The sequence below is a fragment of the Dipteris shenzhenensis genome, chromosome 24 (assembly GCF_047967505.1).
Source record: "Dipteris shenzhenensis isolate YYH24624 ecotype China chromosome 24, Dip_SZ_1.0, whole genome shotgun sequence".
Lineage (NCBI taxonomy): Eukaryota > Viridiplantae > Streptophyta > Polypodiopsida > Gleicheniales > Dipteridaceae > Dipteris > Dipteris shenzhenensis.
In genome coordinates this window covers 52,333,970-52,348,918 of record NC_141619.1, presented here as the reverse complement: position 1 = coordinate 52,348,918, position 14,949 = coordinate 52,333,970, and positions in this window count along the sequence as shown.

Below are 14,949 nucleotides of genomic sequence, written 5' to 3'. Positions count from 1 at the left end.
TCATAGCCTCTCTGTAGCAAGAAGGCTCCCTGCAATTAGTAAGCATCACATAGTCTACCCCTAGAACAAACCTATCAGGTGGTCTAGACACTCTAGATGATCTTCTCAAGGGCATTTCAGCTTGCTTTCCCACCTGGATATCAGCCACATTTGACTCATCATTTCCACCAATAGATGATCCATCATCTACCCTTGATTGTATACTTGTGGAAGTACTTGGTGGTACCATTTCTTGCACATTTGGTGCATGGACAACTTGCTATCTATCAACATATGTAGGTGGATTCACATCTTGGAAGATGAATCTCCTCATTTACACATCCCTCATGGGTGCCTTATGAATCTTCTTCTCATTGAAGGCTACATCATGGCTACGTATGATCTTCTTTGCTGCTGGATCCCAAAGATGATAGCCCATCTCTCCACTTTCACCATAACCCAGAAAGATGCATTTCCTAGACTTAGGATCTAGCATCTTTTGAAGCTCTCTTGGCACATGTGCATATGCCTCACACCCAAATATACGCAAATGAGAGTAAGAGGGCTTCTTGCCACTCCATGCCTCTTCAGGAATACCACCATAGGGCCTCTGCCCCCCATTGTTCTGGTCCAACCTGCCAAATCACTCCATTTGAACCAAATCCCATGCATTTCCCCTCTTCCCTTTCTTTCTTTGCTCTCTCCTACTTTGGCTTGCTTGTTGTTGTAGCTCCTCTCTCTCTCTCTCTCTCTCTCTCTCTCTCTCTCTCTCTCTCTCTTGTGCCTCTATTGGAGCTACTCCATCCCTCTCCTTCTCCCTCTCCTGTGCCTATGTTGCTGCTGCTCTATCCCTCTCCTTTTCCCTCTTTTGTGCCTCTATTGGAGCTGCTCTTTGTCCCTCTCCTATGCCTCTATTTTGTTGTTGCTTTGTCCCTCTCCTTCTCCCTCTTTTGTGCCTCTGTTGGAGCTGCATTGCCTTGTGTAGGAGTCCCATTCTTGTTGTTGCAACCTCTGCAAGCATGGTGAGGAGCTAGGCTATAAGACCACGCAATGCTGTGACCTCTTGTGTCTTCCACAACACTAGAAATGCATTGGATAAGTGGATCCCTTGCACCTACAGCTTAAATGACTGGTTAGTGATGAAAGGATTAGCCAAAGGTCCACATAAGCTTTCCAAGAGCAAGAGAGGTGACATATTGCATGAGTGGAAGGGGCGCATCTTGAAGTTCAAGTTTGGGAAGAAAGGATGGCTCGCAAAAGTGCAACATGTTTACATGAAAAAAGATATGTGGCTTCCTCCATCATTCAATCAATCTAGGATACCATCACACTGTGAGCCTTTCTATCTATGTACCTTTTTCACCTGTAAGTGTAATGAGTCCATTTGGAAATTTTGTGCTTGGTTTCTAAGAGCTCTTATTCATGGTGGCAGATGTTTTCCCTTCGGATTCGAGGAGTGGGAACCAGTTGAATCATTCATAGGCAAGTTCACTATGATTCATGAGGATTTAGGTAAGCAAATGCATGCCAGGGAGAAGTTGGCCTCCTTGCGAATGAAGAATGTGTATTGGTATAATGCAACATACATAACTCCAATGACATCATCAAGCTATGGCCGTCTGCAAACCATTGCACCACCACAACTTCAAGACATGGATTGGAGCAGTGTGGACTCGAGGACATTGCAATCGTACAAGGACAAGATTGTAAAGGATGTGGGCATGGCCATGAAGTTTACATTTGGATCCAAATGGGCAAGGTTATCTTGGTTTATGCCTCTGCACATTTTTGCTTCTTTATTTCAGAATATACTTATGCATGGAACAAAAACTATGTGGTCCTGCAAGCGTGTAGATGAAAATGCTCTTGAAGATTTACTTTTGGGATGAATTGAGGAACCAGGTTAGGTGACCAAAGGGTGATGTGTTTCAATGTCACACATGTAAAGACACTGTGGTTATTAGATACCATTTGTCCAAATGTTGTATTTAGCTTTTCAATATAGGCACTGGAAGAAAACAAATGGCCAGTGGTTTCCCCTAGACTCTAATAAAGGACAATACAGGGGTAAGTTTGTCTATTGATGTTGAAGAGGGAGATGCCAAGAATGTGAATGTCACATCGCAATGGACTCTAAGTGATGTGCGAGAACACCTATTGGTCATGGAGGACGGCATGTCAGAGTCCTTCTACTTTACCTTAAATGGTTAAATGCAATGAACTTTGGCATGATTATGAGCCATATAGCAAGCAAGTGCATGAAAAAAGAAACTAAAAAACATCTTTTTGCTCCAAAATCACCTTGCAGACTTGTAAAAAATCACTCAAAAGAACCAAAATGACTTATCCAAAGGTTCCTTCTAGGTCTCTGCACACTAGGATGCAGATAAAGTCACCCACCAAGCTTCTCCTTCCTCCTGTAGAGCTACAGTAGACTTTGGGCTCCAGGAACGTACACGGGCTTAGTTAGACCACCCATAAGCATAAGATAGACCATCTAGGTTCTGATACCAGTTGAGAGTTCTCTCAATGTGGAAGTAGAACAAAAGAGGGTGAAAGAGAGAGAGAGAGAGAGAGAGAGAGAGAGAGAGAGAGAGAGAGAGAGAGAGCCACACAAGTTTTGGTGGGTGCAGAACACCCTAATCTTCTATGTCATCCATATATATGTGTGTTTGAGAATTGTACATAATCGAGGTTAAGGCACAGTGGCCTTTAACCCCCACAGTGTGATGACCTACTGTCTACCCAAAAGGGATAAAGTATCTGTAAGTCCAATTTAAGGGTTGAGAGAGAGAGACCTGTGGGAGAATTTTGAGTGACGATTTCAAGAGTAAAAACAAAGGACTCAAACTAAAGGTTTAATAATAGTAATGCCTAGGAAGGGAAAGGAAAATAGGGAGGGAAGGAAAGGAGGAAGTTGGGCTAATTTGAGAATTTTTTGGGAAAGGGCGAAGTTGTTAAATGCAACAAAACAAGGTGGGGATCCCACTAAGGCCCTGCCTTTTGGAGTGTCATTATAAGTCTAAGTGTAAGTAACCCGATAAATATTTCCAATAAAGTGTAAAAGGGAAACGATACCTGTAAATTGGAAGGAAAGGAAGGAAAAAAAAAGTGAAGGTGAAGGAATATGGAGAAAGGTAGATGAATGAAAGAGAGGAGAGAAAATAGGGAGAGGTGTGTGGGCCATTAAATAAAAGTGGGGGCATGCCTATTTTGGAAAGAGTATTATAAAGATGGTGTCATACAAGAGACAAAGATAGCCTCCATCTTTAGGTGGGAATACCTAACAAAATACAAAAGCATATAGGATAAAAGACAATAACATTTAGGATCTCCACAAGCAAATAAAAACCTTAAACCCTAAATACATTAGAATCCATTAAGCTACTAATAACCCACACTTAAACCTGATACTAACCACAATTTGCATGGTCAAATTGACCAAATGAACTAACTTCAAAACTATGGTCTAATTAGCAACTCACTATAACCATGACATCCCTTAGGACCCTTGCAGGGCCAAAAAATGAGAAAGATCTAAAGATAAGAAAGGTGGGGAGGGTTACAAGATTAGTTTAATGATAAAGGTTAGGGAAGAGAAGGGAAGGGGGGGGGGGGAGAGGAAGAAAAGACACGTGTAATGTATGTTAGTCAAATACATGAGGTTAATAAGGGTGGAGAGGAGAGAAAAGGAAACTTGCAAATTCAATGCGGCAATGGCGGAGGGCATGTGGGAGCATAAAGTAGAATCAGAGGCAAAGAGTAGAGAGGTGGCGCAACAGTTGAGGCAATCGGCAAACTAGAAGGAGGGGAAGAGACCCAGTGAGATGGATGGCGAGCATAGAGTAGGGCATGAGCAAAGGCAAGGTGGGGACAGGTGGCATTGAACCAGGAACAGGTGACAACGAAAGTTGGGCTGATGAGGTCACAAGGAGGTACGGGTGAACAGAGACAGCGACCGGGGAGAGGTCATGGGAGAAGGGAATGGAGGGAAGGCCTTAAATGGAGGAGACATTAGTCGAAGAGAAAGAGCTGAGGAGTCAATCGACGGGGAGGCGAAGCAAACTGAGGGAGTTAGTCAGGCAGGAGTTGGGGGGCTGGGGCAGTGTGTGGTTTTTATAGTAAGGATTAGTTTGGGAATGGTCAAGAGTGTAAGTGTAGCATAGGGAGGTAGTTGAGAGTGTAGTTTAGGGAAGTAGTTATTGGGGGGGGGTAAGGGGTGGAGAGAGAAGATTAGAGAGAAGGGCGGGGGCGGGGGGTAGAAGAGAGAGGGGAAATTAGGGGAAAGGTAGGCGAAAACTAGGGAAAAAAAGGGGGGGATAGGGAAAATAGGGGAAAATAGGTGGAATAGGTGGAAAATAGGGGGATAGGAAAAATAGGGGGAAATAGGGGAAATTAGGGGGGGAAGAAGAAATAGGGGAAAAATGGGGGGAAATTTGGGAAAACAAGGGAAAAAATAAGGGGGAAATAGGGAAAAACAAGGGCAGAAAGGTGGAAATAGGGGGAAATAGGGGGGATAGGGAAAACATTGGGGAAAATTAGGGAAGAAATAGCAAAACTAGGGGGAAAAGGGGAAAAACATAGGGAAAAAGTAGAGGAAAATAGGGAGAATTAGGAAAAAATAGGAAAAGGAAAAAGGACGGAGAAATATGAAAATTTAGGAAATTTTTAGAAAAAAGTAACAAAATTTAGGAGAGATAGTGAGAAACATGTAATACTTAGAGACAAATTACAAGATTGGGAAAATACAAAAAAAAAAGGTAAAATGGGAAAAATATGAGAAATTTAGGAAAAAATAATGCAAAAAATAGGGAGAAATTAGGGGGAAATAGGGAGAGTGGGAATTTGGGGGGGGGGGGGTAAGTAGAGAGAGGGAATTCAAGAGAGGTTAGGGATAAGGTTAGGAAAAAAGGTTTTTCCAACAAGAAGGTTTGAAAAGTTAATTGTGTAAATGCAAAAAGGGCGAAAGGAGTGTGTGTGTGTGTGTGTGTGTGTGTGAGAGAGAGAGAGAGAGAGATTTCACATGGAAAAGACAAATGTGTGTATGTTTTTCTTTTGGGGAGGGGGGGGATGTGATAAGTAGCGAGGGAGAAGAAGATAGGAGGGGGTAGGAGGAGCAAGAAGACATTTGGAATAAAAAAGCACCTGATCACCTATGCTATTCCCCCCCAACACACACACACACAAAGAGAGAGAAATTTGAATTTTAAAATATCAAAATTTTTTATGGGTGTGGTTGTGTTATATTGTGTGTTTTGGGGTTTTAGTAGTAAACAAAAAAAGTAAAAAGGATTGCGCTTACGCACGAGCTAACACAAAATTTAGCAAGATGTTGATGCCATCTTGCTGGATTGCATGCCTACTCATGCATAGGAGCCCATGCAGCTTTTTTTAACTTTTTAAATAATAGTGTGCACCCCCCTCCCACAACACACATAAAAAACATACACACAAATCTAAATTTTCAAAACATCAACTTTTAATCAAAAAAATAAAATTTTAAAACATCAATTTTTAGTCAGACTTGTGTGTGTGGTTGTGTTATATTGTGTGTTTGTACACGCAAATCTAAATTTTCAAAACATCAACATTTAACCAGAAATCTAAAATGTTAAATTTTAAAAAACATCAACTTTTAATCAAAAATCTAAAATTTTAAACATCAAGTTTTAGTGTGTGTGGTTGTGTTATATTGTGCGTTTTGGGGGTCCATATAATTTCAAACAACAAAAGTTTTAAAAAGGCACCTAGGAACCTATCTGCCAGTCAATGCACAAATTGTTAAAACAGCTACATCATCTTGCCAAATTTGCACATTGGATCATGCATAGGTGCCCATGCACCTTTTTCCTTTATTTTTAAAAAATATATTATGCAGGCCCTGCCCACAACACACACACGCACGCGCACCCAGGCACCTTTTTTCTTTCTTTCTTTTTTAAATATTATGCAACCCCCGCCCACAACACGCACACACACACACACATGCATGCACGATGCACGCACACACAAAAAAAGAAATCGCAAACTTTAAAATGTCAACTTTTAATCAAAAGTCTAAAATATTTATGTGTGGTTGTGTTATATTGGGAGCTTTTTTCTTTCAAATTTTTTTTTTTTTGGGGGGGGGGGGAGTTTTGGGGGTTGGATACTTTTGAACAAAGAATAGTGCTTTTTTATAAAAGCCTGAGTGCCATGGCACCAACTGTCTCGCAATTTGGCAAGATGGCGACGCACATAGGCACCTTTTTTAAAACTTTTTAAAAACATATTATATGTTTGTCAACCTCAATCTCTAAATTGATAGATGCTCTACATGCAAACATGTTGTACAAATCCGTGTACCTTACTAATGCCTTTCTCGAGGAAATAATTTTGTAACCTTATGCACTATCTTGCACACTCATGGTTTTGAAAAAATGGCTTACAGGATGTCCTATGGTTGAATTCAAAACATAACCTCCTAGCTGGTGTATATGTAGGGTGTACCCTTCATAAGCCATATATCTTGGTGTCCCATAGATATACATCGCCTTCCTCCTCTTCTTATCTCCTTCCCAATTCCTATGTCTACAGCCCCTCCAAAAAAACACACTAATACACACACACACACACACACACACACACAATTGAATCTTGCTAATCCACATGAACCATGCCCAACTCAATCGAAACACGAACGACCTTGCAAGAAGAGGAGGGGAGAAGTGCATGACCTTAACCAACCTAGTTCATCCTCCCATACAATTTGATTACAAGCTATCTAATAAGGTTATAAAATACAAATTCACAACAACATAGATTGAATTGCAAAGGGAAAAGCAAGTTTCAAAGTTAATTCTAATTTTGATTACAAAGAATTTTTTTAATCAAAAATTTGATTATAAAATACAAATTGACCACAATATAATTGTGAATGTAAAAACTATGCTCCAAAGTGCAATGCAAATTAACTCCATCTTGAGATGACAATGAGAAGTGTACATTATTTTCTATGTATGTTTACAATGTTGGTGCTATACACCGATACATCTTGATTTTTATTTACATAAGATTGTCGTTCTTTTCCTCCGCAATCTTTTCCAGGATTGCCGCTCTCCACACGGGTGCCAAGACATAGTCTGTGTAAATATATCCACAATTTGTGTGGCGTCATGAATACCGACGGTGGCACCCATAGCAACAATTACCAAAATTCTTCTGCAAGTGTTTCCCCAAAAGCTGACAGTCACATCTCGCCTGACGTAAAGCCACAAGGGACATCAACTTTGAAAGTCTCATCATGTTTTTCTATATCCTTAGACATGATTTTACTCTCTAATTTCCTTGCCTCGACTCTTCTTTTGCCAAAAAAACAGTGCTAATTATATTACTTCGAGAACAAGATACAAAAGGTCAGCTTGTAGCTGCCGGGCTGCATTCACAAATCGGACACAGCCCTAAAAGGTAACACAATAAATCACTCTCTCACGTCGGGATAAGGCGAGTGTGAATGAACAGCCATCGGGGTGGTGAGTAGCACCACGGAAGGCCTTGCGAGGTCTGCTCGAAGAAGAGGCCCTGAGTGTTCCAAGTCCAAAGGAAGCGTCTCCGCTTCTCTTGACCGCGGACCAGGAATCTCCCTGAATCTGGTCCCACTGGCCTCTGAGGGTATGAATAATCTCGCACCAAATATCAGTCATGACCTGGGAAGTCGATAAGGAGGTGCCACCGAGGATCTGCACGCAACGCGAGGTCCAAATGTGCCACCCTGCTATGCTGCTGATAATCTCCCAGACTGGCTGCCTCTCCTGAACTCCTGTATCCGCCTCTACTAGGTGCTGCGAGATACCCTCGAGCAGCCCCCATGTACCCTGCGTGATAAGGAAGGTGGGGTCCTGCTGGCATGCCTCGAATAAGTGATGTAGACCAGGTGCGGTGCTGCACCAATAGAACGCGCCCCACGTGATCAAGCCTAGCTCTGGTGCTGCACGAGTGAGAATCCCGAAAGTCCACCTCCACACTTCTTGGGCGCGAGTGCAGCTCCACAGGCAGTGCTTTGGTGACTCCTCAACCACATGGCAAATCTGACAACGTCCGTCCTGGCCTATCTGTCTCAACCAGCTCCCCACCGGAAGACCTTTGTGGGCGAGAAGCCACAGGAAGTAGGAGATCTTCCGCGGCCACCAGCTCTCCCACAAGGCCTTCCAGAAGGCTTGCAAAAAGAATCTGGAAATACCCTGTGCATACCAGCTAGGCCGCTGGGTGGGGGGCGGCTCTGCATCCTCCCAAGAACTCGCCTGCCCAAAGTCGTGCTGTAGGTGAAGAAGGAGGTCAGCCCCTGTCCTGTCACAACCTCTGGCCAGCTCCACTCTCCTGGGTCCCACTCAAGCTCTGACAAGGCCCGCCCCTCCCAGAGCCAGAGTCGCCAAAGCTGCAGCTGATCTTGCTCAATGCTAGGGTTGGTATGCCAGACCTTCCCCAAAAGGCCTACGATCCGAACCCTCTACCATGGGAGTAGGGGGTCGATGAGTGCATCCTCTCTCCTGAGTCGTCCATCCCCCATAACCGCGAAGAAAGAAATAGAGGAGTCGACCATACGTCCTGCGACCACCAGTGGGATGCCACGGGGGGTGAACTGTCCCAGCCAACGGTCGTCACCAGGCATGAGGATCTGAGGCTCCGGTGGAACCAACCAATCAGCTGGGATCGCACCATCGATCTTCGTGCATCTTGCCTGGGCTCCACGAACACCTCCAGCGGCGTCTGCGAGATCAGCCGTCTCCAAATATCTGTACATGTCCCTCCAAACTCGAAGGGACCGGGCTGGCCCCCTCATCCAACCATCCCACCTGATGTGTGATCTCTCCCCCAACTGAAGGCCCTCGGCATCTCTGACCTGATCGTTCCAGATAAGCGACTGGTGATCAATCTCCTCCTGACAGCGGGGAGGGGACTGAATGAGACTGAGGCGGAGCCGCCTCCAAACCATGAGGAGGCTACGAACGAGTGGGGAACGGGGCTGAGTAAGTGGGGCGGAAGTGAAGATCCACATGAGGGACGGGAGCCACTCTCCACCTCGTCGCGGGACACAAGAACCGACCCCCTGCTGAAGTAGCATCTTCCACGTCTGCCCCCCCGGGGTCAAACCGCGGATGACTAACTTGCCTAGCAAGGCCTGACTCTGCAGCTCTGGATCGATGACTCCCAGGCCTCCCTCAGCCTGCGGAAGAATAACTGTCTACCAAGCAACCCTGGCTCTGGTATCTCTGAGGCCATCCTCCCCGGACCAAAGGAAGTTCCGAACCAGCATCCTAAGCTGTGCCACACTGGATCTCGAGAAACACCAACAGGAAGCCACATACCAAGCCGTGGCAAGGAGGACTTGGTTGACTACCAAGGCACGACCTGCAAGGGAAAGCTTAGCAGTGCTCCAGAAAGCCAGCTTCCGTCGGATGGAATCTAGTACCGGGAGAAACTGCTGAGCTGGCGTGATGTCCAGGACGACCTGAAAACCCAAGTATCTAGCTGTCTGTCCCCGCGGGATCCACCTGAAACCCAAAAACCTCCCCCACTGAGAATGCGCCCCGAGGTCTGTGAGGAAACCAATTGATTTGTTCCAGTTGATTTTCGCACCAGCAGCCGAACAGAAGACCTCCAGGGTCATCCTCACGCTTAGGAGATAGACTTAGAAATAGAAAAATTCATAACCTTGCAAATTTAAAAGATGGCAATGGAGGATGCAAGCACAAAGTTCAAGAATCTTCTTTTGCTTTTGCGATTTTAAATGCAACACAAAGACAATGATTACTCAATGATAATAGAAATTGAGCTTGGAAAAACTCTTTTGTTTGTGCTTGTTGTAGGAAAATTCTTGAGCCTCAGGAAGAAAATGTTGATCCTAGTGCCCCTCCAAAAAAACAAATGAAAGGTTTACTCTTAACTACAATTGTGAAAAGTATGCTAGAGGAGAAAAAATTTAAAATGATGAAATGCAATGTTGTGCAATAGTTTGTAGATACAAACAAAGTTGATGTGAACATAATCTAAGGGGCACTCGATGAGAGTAGAGTGAGCTAGAAAAGGTTACGCTTCCATTTTCAATGTAGTATCAACAACCTTGAAAGATCAGAAGAGAAAACATGTGCTCTTACCGAAGCGTGCAGAAGTGTGGAAGTTAAGAGGCCTACTCAACCAACACGTAGATTATTATATTGGAAATTGTATGCATATTGAAGGAGTGTATGAAAGTGACAAGGGGACCACTGTATATAAGTCTTTTAACAACATGTTTGTTGATCTTCAACACGTGCAAAGGAGAATGGTTGAGCCTTATGATATGACATTTGAAGAGTGCGAGGGGCTCTTGAAATTTGTTATAAAGCTGGATGAATGTGAAATTGTCAAGGAGAAAAATATTGAATGAGTGACCATCACTCTAATGAATAGAGCTCTTGATCCCTCGATTATAACAGTAGATTCAAAACACTTCAGTGTGCAATCAGAAAAGCACATTTGGTGGCTAGGCACATTTGAGGTAAGCACACACTTGGATTGAAAGTGGTGTTTTAGAAGTATAATGTATTTATTAATGTTTGAATCTTTAATTGTATTCTCAATGGTATGTTAAGACAGAGGACCACCAAACTCTTGATTGGGTGTTCCAACACACAAAAATACCAGCAACAAGTTCAAGGAGGGTATCTACATGTTGGCAGCAAAGGTGATATCCAGGTTGATTGGCATATGGCAGGCAACCTCAAGGCCCTCAAGTGTATGTTCAACATAAGCAAAGGAGGTCAAAATCTCCATACCTTTACTCTATAAGGAGCTAGCATATGTCATGGATCCCAAATGGTGGAGGAAGGCACCTAACAAAGATAAGGTTAATCCCAATTTCAAAGCCATTCTTGATATCCCTTTGTGTAATGTACATATATGCACATTACATGCTTTATGTCTCGAATCATCAAGAAGCTGGTATTTTTGTATATTGGTATTTTTCCTAGAAGCTTGGTCTTGAAAAGCATAGGAAGGATGCACTTCAAGCAATCAATAAAGTATTGTCAAATATTTGTCTCCATGGAGGAGATGTTCATATCACCACAGATTTGAAAAAATCAAAAAATGGAACGGAAGCGCCCTGCAAGAATCTATTAGTGGAGTGAAGGCCAAAAGGTTTTCATCATAGCCAAAGGGCAAGAGAAAACCAAGCAAACAATCATGCTATGTTTCAAAAGTGCAGTATGGTGTTTGGAGGCACATACACAATGCAATTAAAGATCATGAAGCAGACAACTGTTAAAATAGAAGTATGGGAATCCTTACACAAGCTTTTCATACTTTTTTACAAACAAACTTGGACCAAGAATGATCACTGTGCATTGGAGGAGGAACTGAAGACTTTTGGAAAGTTAATGAAAGGAGCTTGCACAACTTGCAACATAACACATTACATGGTAATAACATTTCATTCTTTTCTTACTGGCATTTTCTTATGTTATCTCTTAACAAAAGAATGTTTATTGTAAATGCAGCATATTATCTTCAACCATCTTTCATATTTTGTAAAAAAATATGGATGCCCTGCAATTTGGTCAACTTAGGGAATGGAGAAGTCTCATTACACAACACAAAATGCGTTTTTTCGACATACACAACATTTTGGAGGAGCACGAAAGGAAAATATACTCAAAGAAGTTTTTTAGTTGTTCTATTGATGTATGCTACAAAGGTTGCAATGTAAGAAAAAAGTGGCGACATCAAAAGTCAAACTAGCATTCAAAATGGCCCAAAAAGAAAGAAGGCATATCTTAGATAACTCAACTGGTGCACAAAGACATGCAAAATGGAGACAATCAAACACTTTTGTGAACCACAGGTGGATAGATAGAGCTTAGGAACTTTGTAACAAAATGTACAATGTACAGTTCAATAGAGCAAAACAGTGACTAAATTATGTAAAAGTTGCAAATTCAATACATGTTGATTTAAAATCAATTTCTACACTTTGCAAGAGTTTGAAAGATTACTAAACAATACAATGTTTGTATAATCACTATAGCCAAAATAGTGACTATATGATGCTTGATTTCTGCACTGTACCTAACTTTCTCTAGATAAGATTGAAGGCCCTCTTTGCAACTTTAATTGCTAGCATCTTTTAAGTCTTGCACCTCTACCTTTTCATCTTCCGCACATTGCCTCTCTTAGTGTTCAATTGTACTGTCTTCTTCAGATTGAATGGCTTTATATGCTAAAGCTAGCTCTCTAAACCTGAGAAGATGGTGTTTTCCATGAACATCTAAGTTTAGAGGGCTTGTAATGCCATGTGTAGGGGCATAAGCAGTGTAAGCAAGATAATATCCTCAGATCTTGCTAGGATAGTAACCAAAAATATTATAAGCAGAGATTTTTTCCACAAGAATGATCTTGTCCTTCTACTGGTTGATTTGATCACCTCCCAAGAACTCTGACAAAGATTTGAAGAACCAAATAACTGGCTCCGATCATTGCTTAAATGCCTATGATATATTAACAACTTTGCAAAAGAGAGCCTCTTAATATATTGATAGAGGCTGGCAAGCTGGCCAAGACCTTTCTCCTTGAACCCACCATACCTCACAAGGAAGGAATCGTCTTCAACATACAACTACACAAACCATTAAAGGCAACATGAGAACACATATATCAAAATACAAGATCACTCCAATGAAAATGAGAGCAAAGTTACCAAAAGCCAAGATTACTCACCTTCATATTCCCATTTGCCTTTATATCCTTGTCCTTCTAAAGGAAGATGCTTCTCTCTATGATATCTTCTGGTACTCTCTTTTGTTCCTCCCTTTTTTCAATCTTGTCAAATTTAAAGTCTCTTTGAATCTTCATGAATGTCTCATCATCGGTCATAGTCTCCCAGATATTTTTGAGCTTCATCAAATCATGTGGATAGACATTCTTATGAGTTGAAGTTGTCTTCCATGCCCCGCAATGATCTCAGAATCCAAATGGCAGGCTGGGGCAATCAATGCCAGCACGTAATCTTTCCTCATGTTAAATATTGCTTGAATGTCATGAAGAAGAATATACTCCATATCTCCAATTTGGAAAGTGGGAAGAAATGATATGGCATGACCGTAGCTTTTGATGTCGAGGCCTTCAATACTTACTGGCCCATTAAGTGTGTCTAACCTTAGTGCCACAAGTTTGAGTGCAGCAGCTTCATCTCTCTCCTTGACAAGTTCTATCACCTCTCTTCGGCCTCCTTCTCTGATACTTCTACCTCCTCTTGGAGTTCCTCTTGATCCTAGGGCCTAATCCTAGGGCCTCTCATCTTTGTCCTCATCCTCTTGCATCTCCAAGCCCTCCTTAGTGTCAACATGATGGTAGTTCATGTACAGAACAAACCCCAAACATTCCTCTAGAAGTTTGCACTTTCTATTGTGCATGTTGCACTCTACCTTAACATGCTTTGGTAAAAGGTCATACCTCTTATGAATGGAAGTCCTAAACTTATTATCTATCAACAAATCCTTGATGTGGATGTGATACTTATTTCCAATACAGACCCTGCCCTCCCCTGTCAGCTTTTGAAAGATGTGTTGTTGTTCATCCAGAAATTCAACTGTGTTGGTCGCGACAAAATGTGAATAATCTAGGTCCTTGTTGAACATGTCATAGAAAATATGGAAATCTTGATGGGCATTGGGGGTACTTGATACTCTTGAACCCCTTTTCCTTTTCCCTACATTATTTAAAACTCTTCATCAATATCTACTTGTGTCTAGACATCAACAAAAGAAAATCAAGATACATAAAATGAGAGTCTACTAGGTTTAGGATGCTCCATGAGGGTAGCATCAGAACTGAAGTTCACAGTTCTCTTAGAGGAAACCCTAATCTTATCTACGATTCAGATAAAGCAAACATATTTTAAAAGAAAGAAAACTTACATAATGAGTTAAAGACAAATAGAAATTCAAGTTCATATGAAGTATTATTTTGAGAAAATTTATTGAAGTGATGCTTCAGAATGTGCTCAACATTTTAAAATATCACTTTAGAGAATTATTAAGAAATGTGCTTAACAAAGCGATTTAGCCTATTGGACAAGCCTCCAACAGGCCAAATTGCTTTCTTGAGCACATTTCTTTAAATGTGCTCAAGAAAGCAATTTGGCCTATTGGAGGCTCGCTCAACAAGATAAATCACATTATTAAGCACATGTCTTTGATTACAAGCTCGGCCCTCCTTACTGCTTTCCTGAAGGGGGATGGTTCCTTCCTTCAGGGGCCTGACCCCTCCCTTCATGTCGCTTCCTCTTTCCTTGCTTTGAGCTTCCTGGTTGTAGGCTCGGCCCTTCTTGCTCTTTTCCTGAAGGGGGCTGGTTCCTCCCTTTAGGCTCCTTTTCCTGGCAAAATCAAGCTCGAGCTTAGCCTTCTTTAATTTGAGCTCCTTGTCTTTTGCAATTTTTCCCTAAATGGCAAATTGAGTTGTAGCATCTACTTTCTCGCCGTAGATAGCTGTAGTAGGCAGGCACATTTGATATGTCCATGACTTGGGCAATTATTGCAAATTACATTATCTAACACCGAGTTTGCATGCACAAACACCCCAAAGAAAAAAACTTTTACAGGGTGGTAGCATGCAGGCCATCGGATCATGTAGTCATCTATGACGAGGGTATGGTAGACCATGCATTTCGGACCATGTTGCATAGCAAGATAGGAATCCAATTTCACTATTGTGGCCATCAATACCACACTCTTTCTCTATACATGATGAAGTTTCTTCTTGATTCCTTCCTCCCTCATCCTAAGGATGTAGATGTTCTCCTTCATTCCTCCACTCTTTGCTCACTCCGTGCAACAGCTTCATTTGATTCCCTCAGCATCTCTTCAATCTACTTAAATTGCTCAAAAACATCAACATGGGCCGTTTCCAAGACTTCCACTCTAGTTTGGAAATCTCTCATGATGATGGACTTCTTTT